The 22,632-nt window shown below is 42.3% G+C and overlaps 1 protein-coding gene across 1 annotated transcript in view; it reads left to right on the top strand.

Moving 5' to 3' along the window:
- The first annotated feature begins 13,403 nt into the window (after positions 1-13,403).
- The window catches only part of MEGF11 (multiple EGF like domains 11), a 252,337-nt gene continuing 243,108 nt past the window's right edge, over positions 13,404-22,632 (top strand). Inside the window, 1 exon segment of the mRNA XM_030955179.1 lies at positions 13,404-13,498. The gene's annotated coding sequence lies outside the window, so the exon portion shown is untranslated.

Below are 22,632 nucleotides of genomic sequence, written 5' to 3'. Positions count from 1 at the left end.
TGTGAAGCAATTGGCAATTCACCACCTCCTTCTAACTCATCCTAAACTTGATAAATGTTCTTTTCTCTTGAAGATTCGTTCTCCTGGATCGCTGGCGTAGTAAAAGCCAAGTATTGTAAAAATTGCACCCACATCTAGAAAGGTCTCAGGATTAATATGCCATTCCTTGCACTCATAAAAAAGAAAGATATCAGATGATCCTAACAATGTCTGTTTTATGTAATCCCGTGTCCACTGGCATTAATTATGTCACCCTCCTTTAATTATTTTTGTCAGATCTCATGTTAATTAGACTCTGTTATTTTGCTTAGGATTGCACTTTGACTGATGATTATCTCATTTATCCTTTAAAATAATTTATACAGCGTTACAAAGAGAATGCTAATGTTCTGCTCATTTTAGCGAAAAGAAAACGATATTTTTATTCGTGCATTTTTGGGCTTCCGAGTATTCTCTGTGGATTTCCGTCCAAACCCCCTCAGTCCTTGGCGTTCGCAGTACCGGACACCCCCGCTGGGGGACGCTCTGTAATCGAGTTTGGGCTGAAATCGGAATTTTCCCTTCCCTGCCCGTGTCTGATGGGCTAAAATTCCACCTTTCAGCTTCCCTGAACAAACTGCTTGGAGTTGTTTATAGCATAAAGAGACAATTTTCTCCACAAAATAAACTAGAAAGGGATGCTGCTCTATAATAAAATTAATAAAAAAAGGCTTGCAGATCTCTTCAAGCATGTCAGGAATATGAAACTACACGATGTTTACAATTATTGGAAGCATAAAAGCAATTTATCACAATACCTGATATTTATTACAGCATGCATTTGATCTTCTTTCCCCCACCCTTTTCTTCCATGGATGCAGTTCAAAAGTTTACAGCACAGGAATGCAAAGCTGTGTGCTCTTGTGTTTCACTTATTTTCTGTGCCTTGGCTTAGTTTATCCAAGGCTTTCCCTCTGTATTTACTGATGAGAGATCCTAAATATTATTTAAAGGGAAAAAAGCCTTTATGCTGGGATGATTGGAGTGTTTGTTTCAGGGAGCTTTAGGTTGTTTGCAGCTGATAATACCTTGATGTAGTCCAAAATTTCTGCTTTCATAAAATATGTTTATATTTGCTATGCTAGAAATTATGAAAAGATTTGGATCAAAGGAGAAGGCCACCATATCAGTCATTTGTCATCCAAATGCATTTGATTCAGTGGGATCCTTGCACTGGGATGATGCTCAGGGTTGTCTCAGCCCCCAGAGCAGCTCCTGCAGGGTTCAGAGGATAATGGTGGTCAGAGATGGAAAGATTCAACAGGTCAGATTTTCCACCCACTTCCAGACTGGGAGTGCTCCCACTGGTACATCTCGCTCAAGCCTGGGGTCAGTGCTGCACAATATCATGCTCTAAGGTTTATTTATTGATATACCCCTGTAAATAGAAAACAGAATAGCAAGGGTGACTTTTAACCCCCCTGCTTTCAAAATAACAAGAAGTTTCTAGGTGAAGCTGATTAATTCCCTCTTAGGCTCCTATCAGCAGAAATTAAATGGGGTTGACTCATGGGGAACTCTGCAGTTGTGATTTGCTCTACAAATGAGATATAAGAGGTTTTCCTTGAGAGCTCAATGATGTATAAAAGGAAACTAAAGGAAAATGTATTACACTGCATTTCTGGGCTGCAGCTGTGCATCTTAGGTGCCTTAAATTCTTCTTACTAAAAGCCCTTGAGCAAAGATTTTATGCCCATAACTGCTCCATCCTCTGGCAAATCATATTGCCTGGCAGGGCTGGGTAAATTACAGGTTACTCTTAAAAAAAATTTACAGGGGAAAGAATACAAGATTTCAAGATATTTTTTTTCATAATTATTGTCAAGAACTAAGTCTCAGTCAGCAAGTAATTCAGGAATACCTAGTTGTACATAATAATCCTTTAACCTGTGCTGCCCTGTTCTGTATGTAGTGATATTATTTGGGTTTCCTTGATGTCCCTGTGTGATAACTGACCAACAGTGAATATTTTTAATTGAATGTAAAAGTCATGAAATGACATATGTACTGCTAACCACTTATTGTGCAATTGGAGGTTTTCATTTGGCAAATGTTCAAGCTTAAAATGTGTTTTTCATGATTATTCCCCTTATTAAAGCTCATTTGCTATTCATGGAAAGTGAGCACAAAAGAGATGTGAACAGTCAAAGAAACTAATTTAAAAATTCAAATGAATATCCAAGGGAAATGGATTTCAGTGTTTGCCCAACTCTACTGGGACACTCAGCTGCTGAACATCCTTAATGGGTGCCTTTGTCATTGTCCTCAAGGCTTCCATCACAAATGCTGCATGGCTCCTTACAACTTCATATTGCAGTCATTATGCAAAATTCATTCTTGATATGGTTAAAGTGGTTCATTAGAGGGAGGCAAGGTGAGAGTGTGTTCACCACCTGCCTGCTACTTTTACAAATGAGGCAAAAAAAAAAATGTTGTGATACTGACTACCGAGTTTAGTGTGGAGTCAAAGGAACTCAGGTCTTTGGCCCTTGCTGAGAGCTGAGACGTCCAATGGTCTTGCTCATCCTGGTCTCAGGGACTCCAGTTATCCCTCTCTGTGTCTTAGTGATGGGAAGGATCTGATCATCAACTGTGTGAACACAAAACAGTAACTGATGTTTGTTTTCTACCTAGGCTGAGCTCCTGCAAGCTAAATTACACCTTTATTCTTCTTAACTTGCTTTCCTGGCAGCAGGACCTGCATGCAAGGCTCCTTCCTCTCCACTGCTTTCACCCACAAGTCCAACTGAAGTAAGTCAAGAACTGTCCTCTAGGTCCCAAACACTTGACAGAACCACCAAAGTGCTGCTTGTTACCACCTCACTAAATGGTGTAGTTCCTTATTATGCTGAAAATACAAAGTGATGTGAGCAACCACATCGCTTCTAGGGGTAGATAACTGAAAAAACATCTTGCATCATTCAGCCTGAGACTTCGGAGGTGCATTTACTCCTGCAAGCTGAGGTCAAAGGCTGATGCTTTTCAGAAAGGTCTGGCTTCTTAGCCAAATTTTTAACTGCTTCAATTAAAGAAGATCAGATTTTTTGCCTGGGGTCATATGGCAACTCAGTGGCTCAGCCAGGGCTTGAGCCAAAGATCCATTCTCTTGGTTTATCACCCTTGAATGCAAATAGGAAATTTAATTCTGCTTTATGAAGATATTAGGCAGATTTTATATATTTTATATTTCTGGATTGTATACAATATATATTTCTGAAAGAGACTGATCTGCCATTATAATGAGGAAATAGACAGTCTAATAGGTAATAAAATTTAACAAAAACAAGATACAAATAACATTTCCAGAGGAAGAAATTGGACCTTGAACTAGTAGTTTGTGGCAGCTGATAAGATGTGGAATTTCTGAGGATGTGAAGGACATTAGCATGCCAGTCAAATACCAAAATGCTCATTTAACTTGAGAGACTGCCTGATTTTTTTACACTGATGCTTATTTTAGGTATTTTTCTACTCTTTCCCCAGTTGCACCTTGCAGAATGCAGTGTGTGGAGGGAGTGCACAGCACCAGTGTGAGCAGGCGTCCCCCACGCTGGATGAGCTGGTGCAGCTGCAGGTAAGGGAAAGGTTTTCTGCTGGTGCAACAGGAAAGCCAAAGAGCAGCCCCAGCTGTGGGACAGAACTGTCCTGGACTTACTGTCAGGTGCCAGGAATGCTCTTACAGATATGGCAGCCCACACCTTCAGAAGCATGGAAGAAGAAGAGGGGCAGTCTCAGATTATTTCTGTCTAATATTTTTGCTTAAAATTGAGTTCACCATGTTATTTTCCAGCTTATATCACCACCTTTTTTTTCCCCTTCTAGAATATCCCATCCCTTCAAGTTTCATTTTTGGAATTTAATATCTCCTGTTGATGATTTTTGTTCCTTATCTTCTCTTGATCCACTTCTGCTTCTCTTTTAGATTCTGTCTCCTTCAGTCTCCAACTAATGTCTCCCCGTATGTCAGATTAAAAAAAAAAAAATTACAAGATGCTGGGCTGTGAAAGGAACTAGGGAATGTTTATGTGGTTGCAGCAGGCTGACCATTAAAGTGACTTTATTTCTACAGCATTTCAGATGCTGGGCTTGACAGTTTCATTTCCGAAACTATTTATACTCACAAAAATCCATAACAGCATTTCCATTATTTCCTTATATGATTTTTTTGCCTATATTTTATCAAGTCATCTTCTTCTATTCAGACCTGATTTCAGACAATAGGAATACAAAGTGGAAAAATCCTTTCTAAAAGAGACTGTAGCTTTTTATCTATTAAAGCATCTTTCTGTATCCCAACACATTTTTATCTCAGCCTGCTTTTCAGCTTCTCCTGTTGATTTGATCCAATGGAATGACATGCAGGGGAGACTTAGATGAAAGCTACACCTGAAAAGGGTGTGTGCTCAGAGCTGAGGAACCTTACTGAAGCTGCCTTCCTCATTATCCAGCAAAGTCCTCTTGCAGCTCTGCATCCTGATTGCAGACCATGCTACATTAAAGCAAAGGCCAGCTACAGCTGTTGCCTCCCACTGAAAACACAGAAGGAGTAGGTATTTTACTAAGCTATCACCTCTGGACATCACAACAGAATGGGATGGATAAAAATGATGGATTTTATATTCTTGCTTTTCTAAATATCATGCTGTCCAAGCATTTATATATGTGATGTTCTATTTTTTCATCATTGCAGGGAAAAAAACCCAACCAAACCATAACTTGCAGTTTTGAAAAGGAAACTACAGCTAGCATTAAATATTCTTGAACAACATCAGTGTATTAAATTCTGGCAAAATTTGCATAAAGAGACTGTGTGGCAATTTGTAAGAACATGTGAAATAAACATGTTAAGAGTAGTCAGGTGTAACTTGCTCCTTGCCACAGTAGTAAAATCAGTGATTCCCAAGCTTTCTCATCTGGCAAATCCTTGCCAGCCCTGAGGACTCCTGCACAGACCCCCAGACCCCCTCAATGTCAGTGGTTGTTGCAAACAGAATAAAGACAACGCTCATTATGATTTCACAAATAAAGTTTGGAAACCACCAGACATAATGATGGCTTTGGTTCCCTGCAGCTCTACACTCCTGTGGCTCTGGACTGTTGCTGTGACTCCAGGGAATGGTAGGGTAAGCTTGTGGTGGAATATGATGATAACAGCGCTGAGCTACTGAGCACAGCCCCTTTTGCTTGCCTTGGAGAGTCGCTGGCCCAGGAAGGTCAGCAGGTTGTTTGCTTCCTGCTGAGCTAATTGGCAGGGTGACAGCCACTGCTGCCAAACACATGCATTTGTTTAATCTCTGCTGGTTGAGGATATAAACCACCAACAGACAAAAGAGGCCTTCTTTAAAAGAGCTGATTTAGAGCTGGGTGAAGATGGATTCTCCCCTTAAACCCCAGAGTGTCAGCAGTAGCTGCTCTGGATGTGCACAAATAACACACACCCAAGCTCACTTTGGATCCCTTTTTCCCCTGGCAGTGCAGTAGGACGAGAGGGGAACTACTGATCTTGGTATAATATGAAAAGCTACCAGGATCAGGTGGATTTGGCATCTGTAGTTTTGTGTTTAAAAGCTGATGCTGCTCATAAGTGCAAGATTGAACGGATTGTAGGCGAGACGAGGAGCTTCCTGAGCTGATTTAAGATGCACCAAGCTGCTGTATAAAGGACATGTGCAAGGCCCAAGGGAGCCAGTGCAAAGAATCTTGTTAATGTTTATGGGCTTTTGATCAAGTCCTAAAGACAGACTCAAGAGCTGAGATGTTTTGACTTTGAAACAAAGGCCCTGGTGCAATTATATAATTTCTATTATTCTCTTTAAACTGGTGTGTGTTATTCATCATTCTGATCAGAACATGCTTTGTATCTCTGTCTTATTTCTGGTTTGATGATTGTGATAAACTTGGTAACCTTTTGCAGGCTGTGAAGTTGTACACTTTCTTCAGATCCTCTGTTAGGCTTGTGAAAGTTCTTTTTAAATTTTAAAGGACAAAATTTGTGTTTGTTTTTGCCAATTAGGGATTACCAGGGGCTAATCTTATTCTAATACTATAGGAATGATTGTGATAAACTTAGTGACCCTTTTCAGCCTGAAAGCTGTACACTCCTTCATTTAGATTGTCAAAGTGCTTATTAAGTTTTAAAGGGAAAAATTTATGAGGTTTTTTATTTCATCACTTTGAGATTATTAGGGTCTAGTGGTATTCTAAAAATACAACTTCTAGTACAGCTTCATCTTTGCCTCCCAGAAATTTGCATCCTCTCCATTTGTATGGAGGGTACCTGTTGCTGCCATCTCCCTTTAACAGAGGGCCATCTCTTTGGTATCCTCAGGATTTGCAGGTTTTAATTAGAATGGATTTATGTTGATTAGAGTTGATGGGATTGAAATGCCATGTAGTTATTAATTTCCTAGTTTTAATTTTGCTACTTAGTCATACGCTACCAAAAATATCTTGGAAATGTGTTTTTTTCCCTTGTAACGTGGCAAACCAGAGAAATAAATGCATCTCGGCAGGCTGTCATTTTGAGTACAACTCCTGCTAGATCCTGACTTAGAATTCTGTGAATGACTATGGAGCTGGATGAAAATGAAAAGAAATACCTGCAGCCAAGTTTTCTTAGATTTTCTTTGAAAACAGGAATGAACTTTCAGGAATTTCTGCTAGGGTTTGCTTGGTTTCTTTTTTACATGTAAGCGTCAATGAACATAATTCCTTGACATTCCAAAATTTCAAAATGTCCATTTTAATTTTCATCTCTGTAGCACATGCAAAACAAACAGTTTCTGGGCAGAAGTCAATATTATCCAGCGCATTGAATGCTGTTTCCATGTTTGCAGAGAGGAAAGTGAAGCATAACACAATGTGTGGTCCAGTCCAAGGGTCATTACAATCAGTCTAAGGTGCATCCTCAGATCTCACTGCTACAGGGTAAGGTGTTGTGCTGGTGGACTGGCTTTGCAGGCTGCTCATGTCTGCAGTGATGAATAAAAGCAGTAACAAAATTTCCAGAGCAGATAAAAATTCAAATGATCCTCTTTCCTAAGGTCTCATGCTGAGCCTATTGCAGATGAAGAGAGGAGATCATAGCACTAAGATACACAAGTGGCAGGATTTTGGACTGGGAATGAGGACTCTGGCTTTTGCAGAGAAGGGGTTCAGTGCAGAGAGTGTTTATATTCAGTGCTGGCATTCAACTAGTTCCTAAAACTTCAGGGTAAAAATTTCTGCAGAAATCGATCCTAAAGATAAATTCACAGCTTCTTTCAGCTTCTCTCTTCTTTCTGTAATCAAACCCATTCCTCACTGAGTACAAGAGCAGTGAACTCAAAATTTTCTTTTGATAAAAGCAGAGCTGAGCAGCATCGTTCCACAATGTGTCCAAATAATGCCAATTGCTGTAACACTACATTTCCTGCAGATTTAAGTTCTGTCCTTAGTATTCCATCTATCTGGAGACAGCTGTTTGAAGAAAACAACTAAGTTTGATCATAAATTTGCCCCAGCATATTTAGAAGTATTTGTAAGTAAGATCTGAATGAATCTATCCTATGGACTTCCTCCAGAATACCAAGCACCAACTTTGGTCTGCTTCAGTCCATATTTTAACTCTATTTCTGGTTGGCTATCACTTGGAAGTTTGGTCAGCTTTCTCCAAATGGGAATTTTCTGAGGGAGAGCAGCTTTTGAGATCCGTTGTGAAGGAGCAGAACTTTGGGAAACCTCGTTGCCTTGGTGTAGCCAGATGGAGAGAATCAGAATTCTTCTTTAGCTCCTGGGTCTGTGCCCCTTTTTTGGTCTGTGCTTGCTCAGGGCTGTTCCAGCCTTTGGGTTTAGGTGGAGGTGAAAGAGAAATTAAAAGAGATACAAACTCAGGAGATGGGGAATATTCAAATAATTGACTCAACCACCAATGCAGCTGATAATTTTCAACCTGTAAATGCCTGGTTGGTGATGGAAAGTTGGGAATTGGTTGGGTTTCTCCCACAGCCTTGATTCCGCCTCAGGCAGTACGAGGAGGGATGTCCTGCAGACACACAGGGACAGGGCAGGTAAATTGTCCTTTCAGAACCAGAAAATGAAGGTGTGCTTGGAAGCTATTGGTTTCTTGCTTCAGTTGCAATGTGGATTTTCTGGATAAAAGAAAAATATCTCATCTTGCAGTTATCCACACAGGAATTTGCACTAAGAAGCCAATACTTGCAGTCTGATCTATATGACATTGCTGTTAATGATGTATTATAAATGCTGCTTTTCCTATTTTTTCGTTGGGAGGGGCCTCTTGGCTTCTCAGTTCATATGCATTACTCTCATTAACATTAATAAGAATGTAGGTGTTGCAGAGTGATTGTCAATCTATTTTGATGTCATTCCCCAATACTTACCAGGGTCATGTGCTCCAAATAAAGGCAGAATGTCATTCGGGATACCAGGGTGTACTTGGGATCCTGTTTCCTACAGAATTACACCCTGAAGCTCCTGGAGCCAACCAGGATTCCATGGAACTCTCTTACACGCTCAGGCCATTCTGATCCATCCAAAGAGCTGATGTGTTCATGCAACAAAGCTGTCACACCATGCTGCAGCGCAGAGTTCCACTCATCCCTTTTGTGGGAGGCTGGTCTCTACCCAGTTTCCTTTATAATAAAAGGAGTAATAGCTGTGTGCTACTGAATTTCTCTGCTGTTTTTGTTAGTGGATCAAATTGCTCCCTGAAATAACCAGCTACATTTCAGCTGAATGAAGGCTATGGCTTCATTTGCATCATTGCATAATTATGTACTTCAGCCTTACCAAATCCTTTATTTTTAAATTTACATCATACTAAACAGAAAATAATGTCATGCCCTGGAGCAGTGCAGAAACCATGATTAAGAGAACTAGTGGACACTAAGAATGATGGTCATACACACATGATTAAGAGTGGAATTTAAGTTCCTATAGGTCAAGATTTACACAAACCACTTGGTCACTGGCCAGTTCTTAATTCATTTTGAGTGTCCTTTTTATTAGGATTGGAGAGCAGACTTAAAAGCTGTATTAATGAAAAAAACAATTGGCATGATTGAACCAGGCCCTAAATGCATAGTGTCTGTTGGAATTAGATGAACAATTCCTGTATATTTTGCTACTTTAATGCAGGATTAATGTTTTCTGATCATGTTTTCATTACTTGTTCTTTGAGACAATCAGAGTGAATCTTTTTATTTATAATGGGTCCATCATGTGGGAAAAGATAAATAAACGTGATTCTTGCTGTCCTTATTTGGAGAGATCAGGGATGGATTGGGAAAGTCAAACAAAACCTGTGCAGAACTGGCTCTAGTTCAGACTGTATTTTCTACACTGCCTACAACTAATATGTTTGTATTTGATTTGGACACTTTGTGTTGGTAAAAGGGAGTCAGGCATAAATGGGGCCAACACTATTATTCAGTGTTATTAATGATGTTGTCTGCTGTTAGTTCCTCAAAAACTAGAAAACTAATAAATTTTACATATTGGAAAAAAATCACAGATAAATCAAACAAATACATAAATTCTTTAAAGTATTTAATATATGTTAAGAGGACAGAATGATGAATTCAATATTGAAAACCAATATCAAGTTTACAATTATGTACCATTTATCATCACTGATTGCACAGACAGAGTATTATTGTGGGGAACAGAATGATGCATAAACTAAAACCCTGATTGGTTTTCTAAAAAAAAAAAACAAGTTAAAATTCATGTTATGTCTGAAAAGCTTTGTTTTTCTTTTTCAGGCATTATTTTCAATAGTAATTGTTCATTCAGACACAAATGATGCATATTTAATTTCATGGGCTTTGATATTAACAGTATAATCATTTTCCAGCGTTGATAACTTGTGCTTTTACAAACACTAGCAGGATTCAGTTTGCTGTTGTTTCCTGAGGCCCAATTTCCCCTTTAAGCAAAAAGAACATATAGAAAATGAAAAAGTGGAGAGGAACTAGTTTTGAATTGGACATGTAGGAGCAAGCAAATGAAAGCAGCAAAATGCTCTTGAAAGGTGAATGGACTTTGAAGAGAAAACGTGTGCAAGTGGCTGATTTTACTCAGCAGATCTTTTCAAAGGGTAAAATTCTGCCTTCCCAAAAGTCAACGGCAGAGCTTGCAGTGACTTCAGTGTTTTCAAACTCCTGTTGTCTGTATGAAGGACATACCTGCTCACCTTTATGAAAGAGCTGCTCTTCTTTAAACTCCTGTCACCCCAGCTGGGCTCTGGGAGAGGGAAATGAATTCTTCTCTGGCTCACACTTTATCAGCAGAATTATTAAGCAGTTTTCTGTGCAGAGTCACTCTTGTAATACACTCCTGAATTTTTTCCACCTTTTTTTTTCAAATTCTTTTCTCATTTTCATGTTGGTGCTCAGGTTTCTTGGGGATAACCAGATATCATTTCACCAAACTGAAGCTGTGCACACATAACTGAGAGTTATTTTGTCCTTCAGAATCTCAACAACTCAATCTGATTTATGAAAGAATCTGGCTAAGCCTGAAGATTCAGCTGGAGTTTACAGAGTTATGACGCTAGCCTAGACTCATTGAGTCAAAAATAATAAGAAAGAAGCCAAACTGTCTTTTTTAATATATCTTTTTTGTAAACTACACATTTTAAAAACAGAAGCACTGAACTAGAACCAGTGTGCTGCAATCTAGTGCTGTTTGTACTGAATGTCTTTTAGAAGGGGGCTGCATTTAAATACACACCAAGAAGAAATGAGTATTCCAGCAGTCAGCCTCAAATGGAGAAGCATCCATAGCCACATCCATTGGCATTTACTGACATCTACACCCTTGCAAGCAGACAACCATAGTGCAGAGAATGCCAGAACTTTCCATGGGAAATTACTGAGCTGGATGGGATTTTATATGAGCAAGAAGAGTGGGGCTGAATGCTTTGCCTCAAATATCTGTCAAAAGTCATATAGCATAATGTAATATCTTGGGTTTCATTGGTGTCCAGAGAACTCATAGTTTGACAGGCCACTTCTTTGGAAAGTTTTACAGAGAACACTGAAAGACAAAGAAAAAAAAAATTGTGGCAGCAGGCTTGCCTAATTCATTTTAAGCAGTCTGGTTTAGTCTCTGTGCATTTCTTACCATTTAAAAAGGAAATTCAGGGATGCTAAATAGTTCCCCAAATGGAAACTGGTGACAAAACTGAGTTCTAAACAATACCATCAGTATAGAGCAACTGGTGGTTTTTAATATTCTTAGACAAACAACAAAACCTAATTATCTTTATTTATTCAATAAATCAAGTTCAAATTTGATCTATTGAATTGTATTAAATATTGAAAATAATTTAATAAATGAACACGATTGCTAATTTATTATTGATATTCATCATTAGGATTTTGGTAAAAAAAATAATTTAAAACAGGTGGAGAAAGGCAGTGAGGAATTCACCTCAGGTACCAGTACTGCTGCAGAACCTGCTTAGGTTGCCTTAGCATGGGTAATGAAGAAAAATAGCTTGTGGAGCCAGGGAGGGAGCAGAACTGGGCCTGGAAAAGAGGTAGGGAAGGAGGAATCTCTCCAGCACCCAGGGATTCTCCAGTGCCCCATGCTGCTGGCTCAGGGAGCTGCTGCAAGCTCTCAGGAATGCTGCAAACCAGCACAGCCAGGCAAGGCAAGGCTGAGAACCTGGGGGCACGAAGGCAGTGCTGGAGTGAAGGAGTTTTTTGGGAGGCTGGGAGGTTGCAGGGAGTCCCTTGTGGAGCCAATGAACCAATGCTGGCCCAAACAATGTCCTTTTTGAAACACTGCCATCACCTGCAGTCATGCACTGGCACGTGACCAAGAAACACACAGTGCAGGACAAAGGATTTTGGCAGCCTCATATGGACATAAAATACTGTACAATGTGGGGATTCATCGTGTGGCTACAGTGACAAAAAATGTTCTATTAATCCTTTTGGTCCTTTATCAAAAAGGGACTTGGTCTTGTGTTTCTTGCATACTGAGATGTTAAAAAAGCAGGATCACAGCCAATATTGTTATTCTAATTAGAATATAATCGGTAATAGTACCTAACACAAGTAGAACATTTCATCTTGAAAAGCCTGTGCAAGCATAAGATTGCTGGCTAAGAGCTAAGTTAGTGCAGCTGTTCAAATCACCTGTCATGAGCCTTTTGGTCTAATGATTTTGATCATTATGCATTTGTAACTTCTGGTACATCTTTCAGGAAGAAAATGACAACCGTGGGGTGCGACTCATTCCCTGGCTGATGCCTCCCTGAGCATGCAGTGGCACTGAGCCACCCGGGAGCAGCAGCGATGCAGTCGATGTGACAGTGCAAGGGCAGATGCTCTGGACGGTAGAGGATGCTAGAGAAGAGGTAAATTTTCCACGGCGCTTTTCCCCATTAGCATCCCCTGAACCCCGCGTGCTATCAGCTCGAGCCAGCGTCTCCCCGTGCAGGGGCTGCTTCAGGCACTGCGAGCTGCGTGTGCCTGTCCGTGTGTGCCCGCTCCTCCAGCTGCGTGCGTGCCGCTACTTGCAAACCCGGCACCTTGAAATGGGTCCAGAAGTTTGCATGATCTCCCTCTAAGCACATCCGCGGAGCCTGAGAGGTCTCTGCTCGGGAGATCGCGGTGTTTGAGCCGCAGGAGGCAGAGAGCCGCGCTTTCCCCCATCTCCTGCCTCTGCTGAGCCACCAAGTGTTTCTGCCTCGGCTACAGTTTGCTTCCTCATTCCCACATGTTCGGGCGGCAACCTTGGGATGCCGGGGTGGCAGTCTGATTCTTTGTCCTTCTAGGCTATTGAATGTATTTTAATTGAATCGGGCAGAGAAAAAAACCCCAAAATACAAACACAAAGCCAAGGCATCAGGACTAGATCCCCCTTCCCCGAAACAACAAACGGTTAAATAAATAACGAGATGCCAAACCAACCATCACCAAACGAATAAGCCAAAATTCAGCGTCAGCGCCGCAGGAAACGGGAAAGTTTCTGCGCTCTGAAGCTGGTACCGCACGTCAAAGCGAGAATCCAGGGGGAGGGGAGCGGAGCGCAGCCTCAGCCCAGCGCCTGCGAGAGCCGGGGATGCGCTGGTGCGCCCAGCCCTGCATCCCGGAGCGACTGCCCGAGAGATGCTGCTGTGACTTGGTTCTGCGCCGGGAAAAGAACGGCTCCGAGCCCCCACCCCCGTCTCCTCCCGCCCTCCTCTTCCTTCCCCCTCCCCCGGGTCCTGCGGGGAGGCGGGTTTAAGGTGGGTCGTGTGGCCGCGGTAACTTTCCTAACAGAGCCAAAGAGGCGCCCGGAGTCCCCCGCAGCAGCATCGCCCGCCCGTCCTGGGCAGCGGCACCGGCGCGGTGCCCCCGTGCGAGCGGCCCCGGCTCGGCCGAGGCTGCTCGGGCTCCGCTCGCCGCCTCCCGCCGCCGTCCCTCGCCGCAGCCCCGCGGAGCCGGAGCCGGGTCCCGCCGAGGTAGGTGCGAGTCGGGACAAGCGCTGGGCGCTGCCGGGGACGCGGCACCGGAGCCCCGTGGCCGCAGCTGCGGCTCCCCACGCCCCGTTTGTTCCTGGCGCTGCTGCGGGGCAAGGAGCATCCTCTGCACCCCCGGCTGCCAGGGACCGAGCCCCTGCCCTGCTCCTCCTGGAACTGCCCAGGCAGCCAGGACGAGCCGGGGGGAGGCAGTCTCTCTCCAGTCCCTTGCCTCAATCTTTGCATTCTCGTTGGTGCTTTTGGAAGTGCTGAGCTAGGAGATGTGTGCGTGGGTGAGATCTTATGGCTTTATTAGGACTCTCCCCTATCAGTGCTTCTCTCAGAAGCCGCTTCGTGCCCCCCGCGTGGTTTACTGGGGTGTTGTATCGGCACGAACTTTCTTCTGGTTGCAGGAGACAGATTTGGTCCCCTCGTGTCCCCGCGTGTCCCCGTCCTCGGGCTGCTGCGCTGCGCGGGCGAGCGGACTCGGGCTGGCGCTCGCTGCTCGGGTTGTAGCGGCTGTAGTGGCTTCCCCTGCGTGTACCTGCCGGGGCTCCTGGTGGGAGAAGGTGTTTGGGGCAGGGAGAAGTTGTAGGATGCAGTGTGTAAGCGACACCTGCGTTTCCAGAGCTTGGCAAGGGGGTGGAATCTCACTCTCACTGGTGCTACTCGCTGCTGCCAAACATTGCCTTCTTTTGCCTAGGCAGGGCTCTGGCCGCGCTGCCAGATGGTTGCTAACAAAGAGAGAAGTTTGGAAGTGTCAGGACATGGGCTCCCAAACGCAGCGCTCAGCGGCGGCCTGCAGGGACAGCGCACAGCTCTGGTGCCTGTGCTTGTCCGTGCCGGTTACCCGGCGCTGGCACGGGGCACCTGACTGACCCAGGGCCGTGGGCAGGCATCAATAGTTGGGAAACCAAGGCAGCCATCGCTCCTCGGTAAATAAATCTCCTGTGATCACTGTGATCACTGCACGCTGGGCTTAGCCCGTCCTCCCTCCCTACAGGAAGAAAGTCCGGAGTTAACTAAAAGGAAGGCTGCAATCCATGTCTTTATTGGCCCCTGACTTAGAACAGAAGTATGTAACACATAAATTAGCCAGAATGGAGCAGCCTGACTGCCTTCCACGACCTGTCAGATGGGGGAAATCCCACCCCTGTTATGCTCAGTCCTCTATTTTGGTAATAGGAATCTCAGGGTTAGGTGACTGAAGGTTATGTCTCAATTTCACATCACTGGGCTAAGGAAATCTGAGAAGATTTATGCTGGAATATCCAAGTCTGAGTCAGAATCCTTTCCATGCTTAGATGTCTTCTAGAGTCCATCCAGAGCTTTGCTGTCCCTCTTGCTGTTTGGACCTTTCTTCCATGTCTACTTTGTAATAAAATTCCACAGATTTTCCTTCTCAGAGTAGTTAGTGCCTGCTGGATGGATTCTTTCAGGTCTATTGCCTTGGTTATAGTGCTGCTAAATAAAGGTGACCAAACAGACTGAACAGCCTCACCACAGTGTTGGATTTTAGCCAATCTTTTACAGAGCATGGATGTGTTCTTGTTTATGAACAAGTTGATGTTCATGGGCCCAACTCTGGAGTCTCTTAAAGTTGGTGTGGGACACCTGAAATTGTCTTTGATGAGCTTCATAAATGCTAATAAGCATGTGTGAAATATGTTTGCAAAATCACTTTCAAGGCTTATTTGTCAGTAACAACCTTTGGAGGTTTCTTCAGTGTTTAAACCCTTGGGTTCAGTTTTGTTGCTGCCTCTTGTTGATACCTGAGTAAATTTGTTACAGAATTGCAAGAGTTTTATGGTAAAAGTGTTTCAACATATGAAACATTGAAAATGGTCCTGTGGCCGTGATCTGTTTATCAGAACCGTCTCAGTGTTGTCTTTATTTCCAGTCACTCCCAGTCACCTACTTTAAAAAATTCTGTCATTTTAGTTAAAAAAAAACCCAATTGGCTGATGTTAAATACTCACTAGTAGGCTGCATTATGTTGCTCCAGCTTTTTACTTATGAAAAAGGTCTAATTTGATCTCTTGGTTTTTTTAAAGTTAAATATAAATTAATTGTCCAAAGAATCAAACAGAAGCCAACAGTCCCTTTTAAGAAGTCCCATATTTACTGTGAATGAGGCACTCAGCTATTTTCACTTTGAACAATCCATCGTGCTTTAAACACCAGGCAGCAGAATTAATATTTAAGCAAATGCATACGGCAAAACTATAAATCACTGAAAACAGTTAATTATATTGGAGCTGTGAAAATACCTTCGAGTACAGTCTGAAATAGCATAAACTATTTCTCTCTAGCGTGATCACAATTCTTGCAAACCTTTTATCCTTGTATGTGAAATCATTTCTAATTCTGTGTTCCCGCAAAGCATGTGCTTGGTTTTTGTTTTCAAAACCATGTGGTTTGAGTTACTATTTGAATATAATATTTATGATACTACTTTGGTTGTTCAGCTTAAAAAGGGAAGTGCTGCATACCATTGCATATTAAAAAGCTTCCGTGTAATTACTACTTTTTGCAGTACTGCTGTGCAAATCTCTGGGTCGGGAATTTAAATGGAGATTTTACAGAGTTCACAGTTACTTTATATAAAAGCCATAAGTCTCCTTCTAGAAACATGGGGGCTGCAGGCACTGGGGAGTGTGGAGTGTGGTGCCTGCACTGGTTTTTACCTTTTTCTTATTGCAGCATCTATGCTTGCCATTGGCCTTTGCGTACTCCCAGGTGCATGGAGTGTGGTGGGCTCCCCCAAACCATCATCTGTTGGTCCCCTTTGGGTCTGAATTACATATTTACACATTTACTGTCATATTGTCATCTTATCCAAATATGTCTGTTCTGCTTGCTCCTTGCAGAGGAGTGCATGACATGGGAGGCACTTCCAGTGCCCCTCTCTGCCTTGCCTATCCATGCAAAGGAGCCTGGGAGGCTGCAAGAGGCAGAGTCTGTTGCCAGTTCAAAGCCAAAGCTCCTGGTAATTTCTTCAGGGATGGTGATGGACCTAAGACTGCGCTGTAGATGCCTGTAGGATTCAGGTCTCATAATCCCCTTACATATCCTGCCTGGTCTCCAGTTGCTGCTCCACCAGAATTCCGTTGTCCTGGGAGACACACATTGGATCTGGTGCCCAGTGCAGATATCTTGGTTTTCCTCATGTGTCTCAAATAGCATTTGGGATCCCTGTAAAGCATGGCGTCCTGCCCTATCTCACGTTACAAAAAATGGCTAATAGTAAAACCCTGTATCAATGAAACAGTTACAATTACCATTGTGAATAAATGAGTTCCCCCCAGAAAGGCTTGTTCAGACATTAATGGAAAAGATAGAAAAAATTCCCCCTCATTGTTCTATGCCCTGCAGACTGACCATGCTGCCAGATCACCCGTATGCTCCTTTGCACAAAACTGATTGAAACCTCAGTGAAGTTCTGTATGTTAGAGAGTGAGACATGAAAAAGCTTGTAGAAAATTGAAAGAGCCAGTCTCAGAGGAGACAAATCCCAGACAGAATCAGTTTGAGATTGCCAGAAGAGTTCAGCCATATGACACTTCTCTGTGAATCCTGTGAGTAATGTACAATCAATGTGTGCAGGTAGAGAGGAGGAATTCTGTTTAAGAGTTTGTAGAATGTGACCATTACGTTATGAATTACAGATAAAGTACCAAATTCATAAAGAGACAATATCCCACACTGCTGTGAAGATCAGACTCAGTAGCTGTGAGAGTGGATGCAGCCCAGAGAATCTGAGGCATTCAGTCAAGATGACCAAAGACAAGTGCAGAATTCTCCAGGATGAGTGTGTTTACAAACACTTGGATCTGACCAGTAGAGCTCAGCCCTCCAGGCAGGTTCTCTAGTCTGGCTGCTGCTCTAAAGGGAAACTATTGAAATTTGTATGAAAGCTTCTTTGTGAGCGAGGCAGAGAGGTACAAGATGAAGGTCACCACTTAGCCCGCTCACAGAAATGCAGCAGGAATGAAGAGCTCACCAACTCACACCAGATTGCAAACAAGAGCAGAACTTTAGGGCTCACTTTTCCCTTTGCAGTAAGAACTAGCACTGAGAATTTCTCCTGGCACCAGCCTGAGAACAAAGGCTAATGAATGAATGAATAGGCACGAGGCTGAAATGAGATTCACTGCTAAACATGTGCTCTGCCTGGAGGAGGAGTAAGAGAGTAGCTGAGTGAAAATAGTTCTGTGCTCTAACTTCACATAGTTCATTTGCTAGTTCTTTTTCACCAAAAACATTTCATAAGGGCTAATAGTCACTCCGAAAAATATTTTAAAGGGTCAAAAAAGCACCATAAAACTTGCCAGAATATGACAGCTGACAGGTTGCCCAAGTGAGGAATTTGTAAACAAGTTTGTATTGGGCTTTTTTTTTTTTCTTGGTTTGTTTTATTTTTGGTTTTTATTCTTTTGATATTTAACTGGTAGATATGAGTGGAAATAGGTTCAGGTTCTCCTAAGTTCAGATATTCAGAAGTTTTACTTAGCCTTTTATCTTGGGTTCCTTGTTAAGATCTAGACTTTTGCTAACCTCCTGCTTTATCACAAGTCTTACAGAACTTAATTTTTTGCAAGGTTTATGGAGTGTTGTGAACACATGAAAATCTGATTTCTCTGGAACACAGATAGTAGGAAAATGCTATAGAGAAATGATCAGGTGGAGTATTGGAATTCACAGTGGCCTCCTAAAGGGGCCAAACCAGGAAAGGAAATTAACAGCTTTAAAGCTTTTTAAAGAGCTTTAAAGTTAAAGAATATAACCTATTTTTGTAGATTGTAGGGATGGATAAGGTGTTTTGGGAGCATATCCTACTTTTTTTATATGTTTGAGTCTTTAACACTCACATCTGGTTATGAGACAATTACTTGAATAGTAAAAACTATTGTTTGGATGTTGCTGTTTTAAGAGCTTTTAAAGCTTTGTAGAGGTTTTGGTACAAATATTTTTTTACCAGTATAAAACATGGAGGTGCACTGATATAAATCCAGTGTTAGCATAAGGAGAATCAAGTTCTTTATCATGCTTTTAAAATCTACCAAGTGAGGGAAGCATGGATGATTTGTAAGTAGTCAACTGGCATATGGTACCATTATGATAACATCATGTTCACAGCACTTTCCAGATTGATATACAACCTTTCTAAAATAAGCTCTGCAGAAAAATAAAGAAGAATGTAAAGTCATTTAGCAGCCAGCACGCTGTTGGCACAGCACAGGACACTGGGAGGTGACTTCTCTGACACTCAGTGTGTCATGTGAGTTGTGCATCACAGTCTGGTACCTCCTGACAGGCAGTCACTCCACAAAAGTGCCCCTGCCCCCGTGTGCTGGGGCTGGTTCCTGCTCTCTGAATGCTCCAGGAATTGCTGCTTTCATTGTCATTCCACAGCCCTGGCCAACTCGTGGGGCTAGCACAAGTTATGGAATTTGTTTCTCAGGAGGAAGTCCAGAGTTAAGCCCTTTGTTAGCAGTGGAAAGAGAGAGGCTGGGGTTACCTGGGGATGGAGACTGAATTATCCTCTGGTTCTGGATGGAAATATCCAGACTGAGATGGAAACTGTCTCGTTGACCTGCTGTGTCATTTATGGTTCTCGAGGAACAGGAAAACCATAAATATTCTTAGAAGCAGGAGCCTTGACAAGACAAACTGCAGCAATGTTTCACTTTTCAAAGGCTTTTATCTACTTGCCACAGCTAGCTTAATTCTGTTAAAGAATTAAGACAATAATACTTTATTGTAGCATAAATTTTACTTTTGTTTGCCTTCATTTAAATGCACAAGCTGTAAATATAATTTTAAAGAAGTGCTGGCTGATTAATTTGAACTTGTATTAACTTCTGTGCGTTAAAATGGATATGGCAAATCAAAACCATTAAAGTCATAACACCTTCCATTCCTCAGACTGAGGAAAAATATCTGATGTAGCAATATTCTTCACCCCTTCTCTGCTTCTAATATCTTTTTTCTTGCAAATTCCACGTAGACATTTCAGCAACCAAACAGGACCAGTCAGTTATTTTATAGACACAATTCAAGCATCAGAAAATGTAATTCTTGGTGTTCTTATGCAATGTTTTCACCAAACACCGAGTGACCAGTTATGCCCTGAAACTCCAAGGAGAGAGTAGTCCTATGCCTGTATTTATTTACAAAGGTTTGGGTTTCTGGAGGCTCATTTTGGCAGGGGATGTCACCTTTAGGATGAGTTGCCTTCTGGACATGACACCTGCCCCTCTCCTCCATGGAAATGTGGGAAATCCAGGTAGTCCTTGGCAGGCTGCTGGTCCTCACCAGGCCAGGCCAGGCCAGGCATCCAACTTTTGTACTTCAATTTGGAGAGATGGATCCCACCCTTTCATAATAATGCCTGGTTTTCATTTTACTTGTGAAGAAAGACTAAAAACCTTATGGTAAATGAATGAATGAATAAATTTGAAAATTATCATTTGTAACTCTGAGCTTCACTTTAGACATGATGAGTTTTGATAGCTGTAGTGTTCCAAAATGACAGAGCTGAGCAAGTAGGAGCAATGGTTTTGCTGTTTTTCTGTAAGCTTTCCCTGATGATTTTTGGATGTAGCCCTAACTAATGGAGGTAATCTTTCAGCTGGAAATGTCATTGCACTGAGTTATGTTGGACTTGTTTAGAGGAGCAAAGTACAGTAACTGCAGCCACTGACCAGAACTACTGGTAATAACTTTGCCAGAACACTGCAAAATACTTGAAAATTAAATACTCCAACAAATCAGTTTTCTTTGGTGGTGGTGAGTGTAAATTACCTCAGGAAGTCCTTTTGGGATAGATTCTTTAGTGACATTATAATATCTTAAATTACGTGTTATGTGTTGCACAGGGAAGACATCAGTAGCCTATAGGGTGTGTTAATAGTAACTGAGGATTAATTAGATGGAGTCTGTGCAGTGAGGCCTGCTGGGAATGTCACCAAAATGACAAGAGTAGTGAATTATATTTATTAAATTATATTTATTATAATTTATTTATAGAATTTATTAAATTATATTTACAAAACATTCATTTACAATAAATACTGGTGGTCAAATATACAGAAAGATTTGTGAGCTGCACATGGAAGGAGACTCATTTGCAGTGCCTGTTGCAGGAGAGGATCCATCCACTTGTTACCCAGCACTGGGTTATGAATGCTGCGGGGCAGAAATTGTGATTTATGGGAACTGAGGTCTGTGCAATGACAAAATACCATCTGCTGCTTGTGGTCAGAAGGTAGCAAATGAGTGAATGCAGTAGGTGTTCTTAACAGTTGAGGCAGATGCTACATCCATTCCAATAAACAGGAATCTGGAAAGTTTTATTTTTCTTACTCTATTTTGATTTATATTGTACCACTCTGGCTCATGAAGATGTAAGTGAAATTTATTTCTCAAAATATGTTCCGTGGGATTGTTTGTGGATGATCTGAGCCCAGCCTGGAAAGTGAGCTTGTTCCTCTTGCTCTGATCTATAAGATGCAAAAAATGTGGGAAATCTGAATAAGGGGCAAACGATGTTAAACAGAAAGGCAGTGGGAAATAGCCTGGCAGGCAGAGGTGTGTGGGCAGGAAGGACACAGAAAGTCACTTATATATAGGAAAAAAAGCGAGAAAAAAGAAGCACAATTCAGAAAATAAACAAGAAGGGACGAAGAGACAACTAAATAAAATTCAGTAACAGATTAAAGGCTCACTCAGAATCACTGACTTGAGAATGTGAAGTGAGGAATCAGGTCTGTGTATGGTGTGCAAAAGCCTTTTGCCTGACAGAAAGAGAGAGAAATAATTAGCAGGATGCTGCTGCACTGAGTAGTGTCCAGCATCTAACACTGATGGTTTCTAGACAATGCAAGCATACTCCCAATTTTTTCCAAGTGGGTTTTTCCCCTGCTCTCCTATTGTCCTGCAGGTCTTTTGCCTTATCCTCCCCAGCCTTCTTTTAGGCTTTCTTAAGGATTAAGTTTCCCACTTGAGGGACAGCTTTGTAGAGCACTAACCAGAGGAGAATTTTAGGGTCTGTGTTCCCCTTGTAGGACGGAACTAAGGTTGGGGTTTTCTTTTGCATGCAGGCATTGAAAGGCAGGAGATGTAATTAAAATAATGTGCACTGGAAGCTGAATATAAACTCGTAGTTGTGTTGACTTTTGTAACAGAAACATGTTTGCACAGGTCCTGTGGATGGAACAGGCTCTGGTGCTCACACCCAGCCCAGCAATGAGCAGCTGCTGAAGGAGAATATCCTCAGCTTGCAGAGGTGCTGCTGGGGTGTAAGTGCTGCTGACATAGCCTGGTGTATTTAGCTAAAAGGATATGGAAATAAAATGCTGGGCCCTGTTTGTTCTGTGCTGCTGAACTGGGCTCAAAGCAGCACCCAGAGAGGGAAAGGCTGGTGTGTCTGTGCTGCTTTTCCTTCTGCTGATGGAGCATGGGCTCAGTTTGGCCATTGCTTGGTTTTGCCATTGCCAACAGGCAGCGCAATGCCTGGATTAGTGCTGGATTTACTTCAGTGAATCCATTTGGGAACCATGAAATCATAGAATATCCTGAATTAGGAGGTACCCACAAGGATAATTGAAGTCTGACTCCTGGCCCTGCACAGGGCACCCCAAGAATCCCCCATGCTCCTGAGATCTTTGACTCTCTTTACAGAAAATTACTTTTTTAAATTTAAAAGCATCTTCTTCCCTTATTTCATGGTGCTTGCATACCACTTATTTGTTCCACTGGGTGGTAAAAATAAGAAGTGTTGTGAAATCTTCAGTCCTGCATCAGAGCTCTGGAGAAGAAATGGTGCAAAGCAGTGTGCCTAAAAATAGCTCTGTTAGGAGGGAGGGGTGAGCTTGACTCCTTGTGTGTGAGGGTGAGCACATCTGCTCTCCTGAATCATCCTGGGGAGCAGTGTGAGGAATGCAGCTTTAGAAGTTGTGTCACTTCAGGTAAGTGCTCCAGCCACAGGCAGAAAGGTGTTTGAGCAGATGTGGTCCCTGCTCAGGCCATCTGACCCAGCCAGGAGAGAGCAGTGCTGCAGTGTTTGCATTTCACACTGAACCCCAGCTGCCAGCTGGACTCTTCCCAGCTAAAATCTTGGACATCTGTGTAGG

This window comes from Camarhynchus parvulus, chromosome 10 (assembly GCF_901933205.1).
Source record: "Camarhynchus parvulus chromosome 10, STF_HiC, whole genome shotgun sequence".
NCBI classification, from domain to species: domain Eukaryota; kingdom Metazoa; phylum Chordata; class Aves; order Passeriformes; family Thraupidae; genus Camarhynchus; species Camarhynchus parvulus.
The sequence above is the reverse complement of the archived record's forward strand: the minus strand, read 5'-3'. Positions and strand labels throughout refer to the sequence as shown.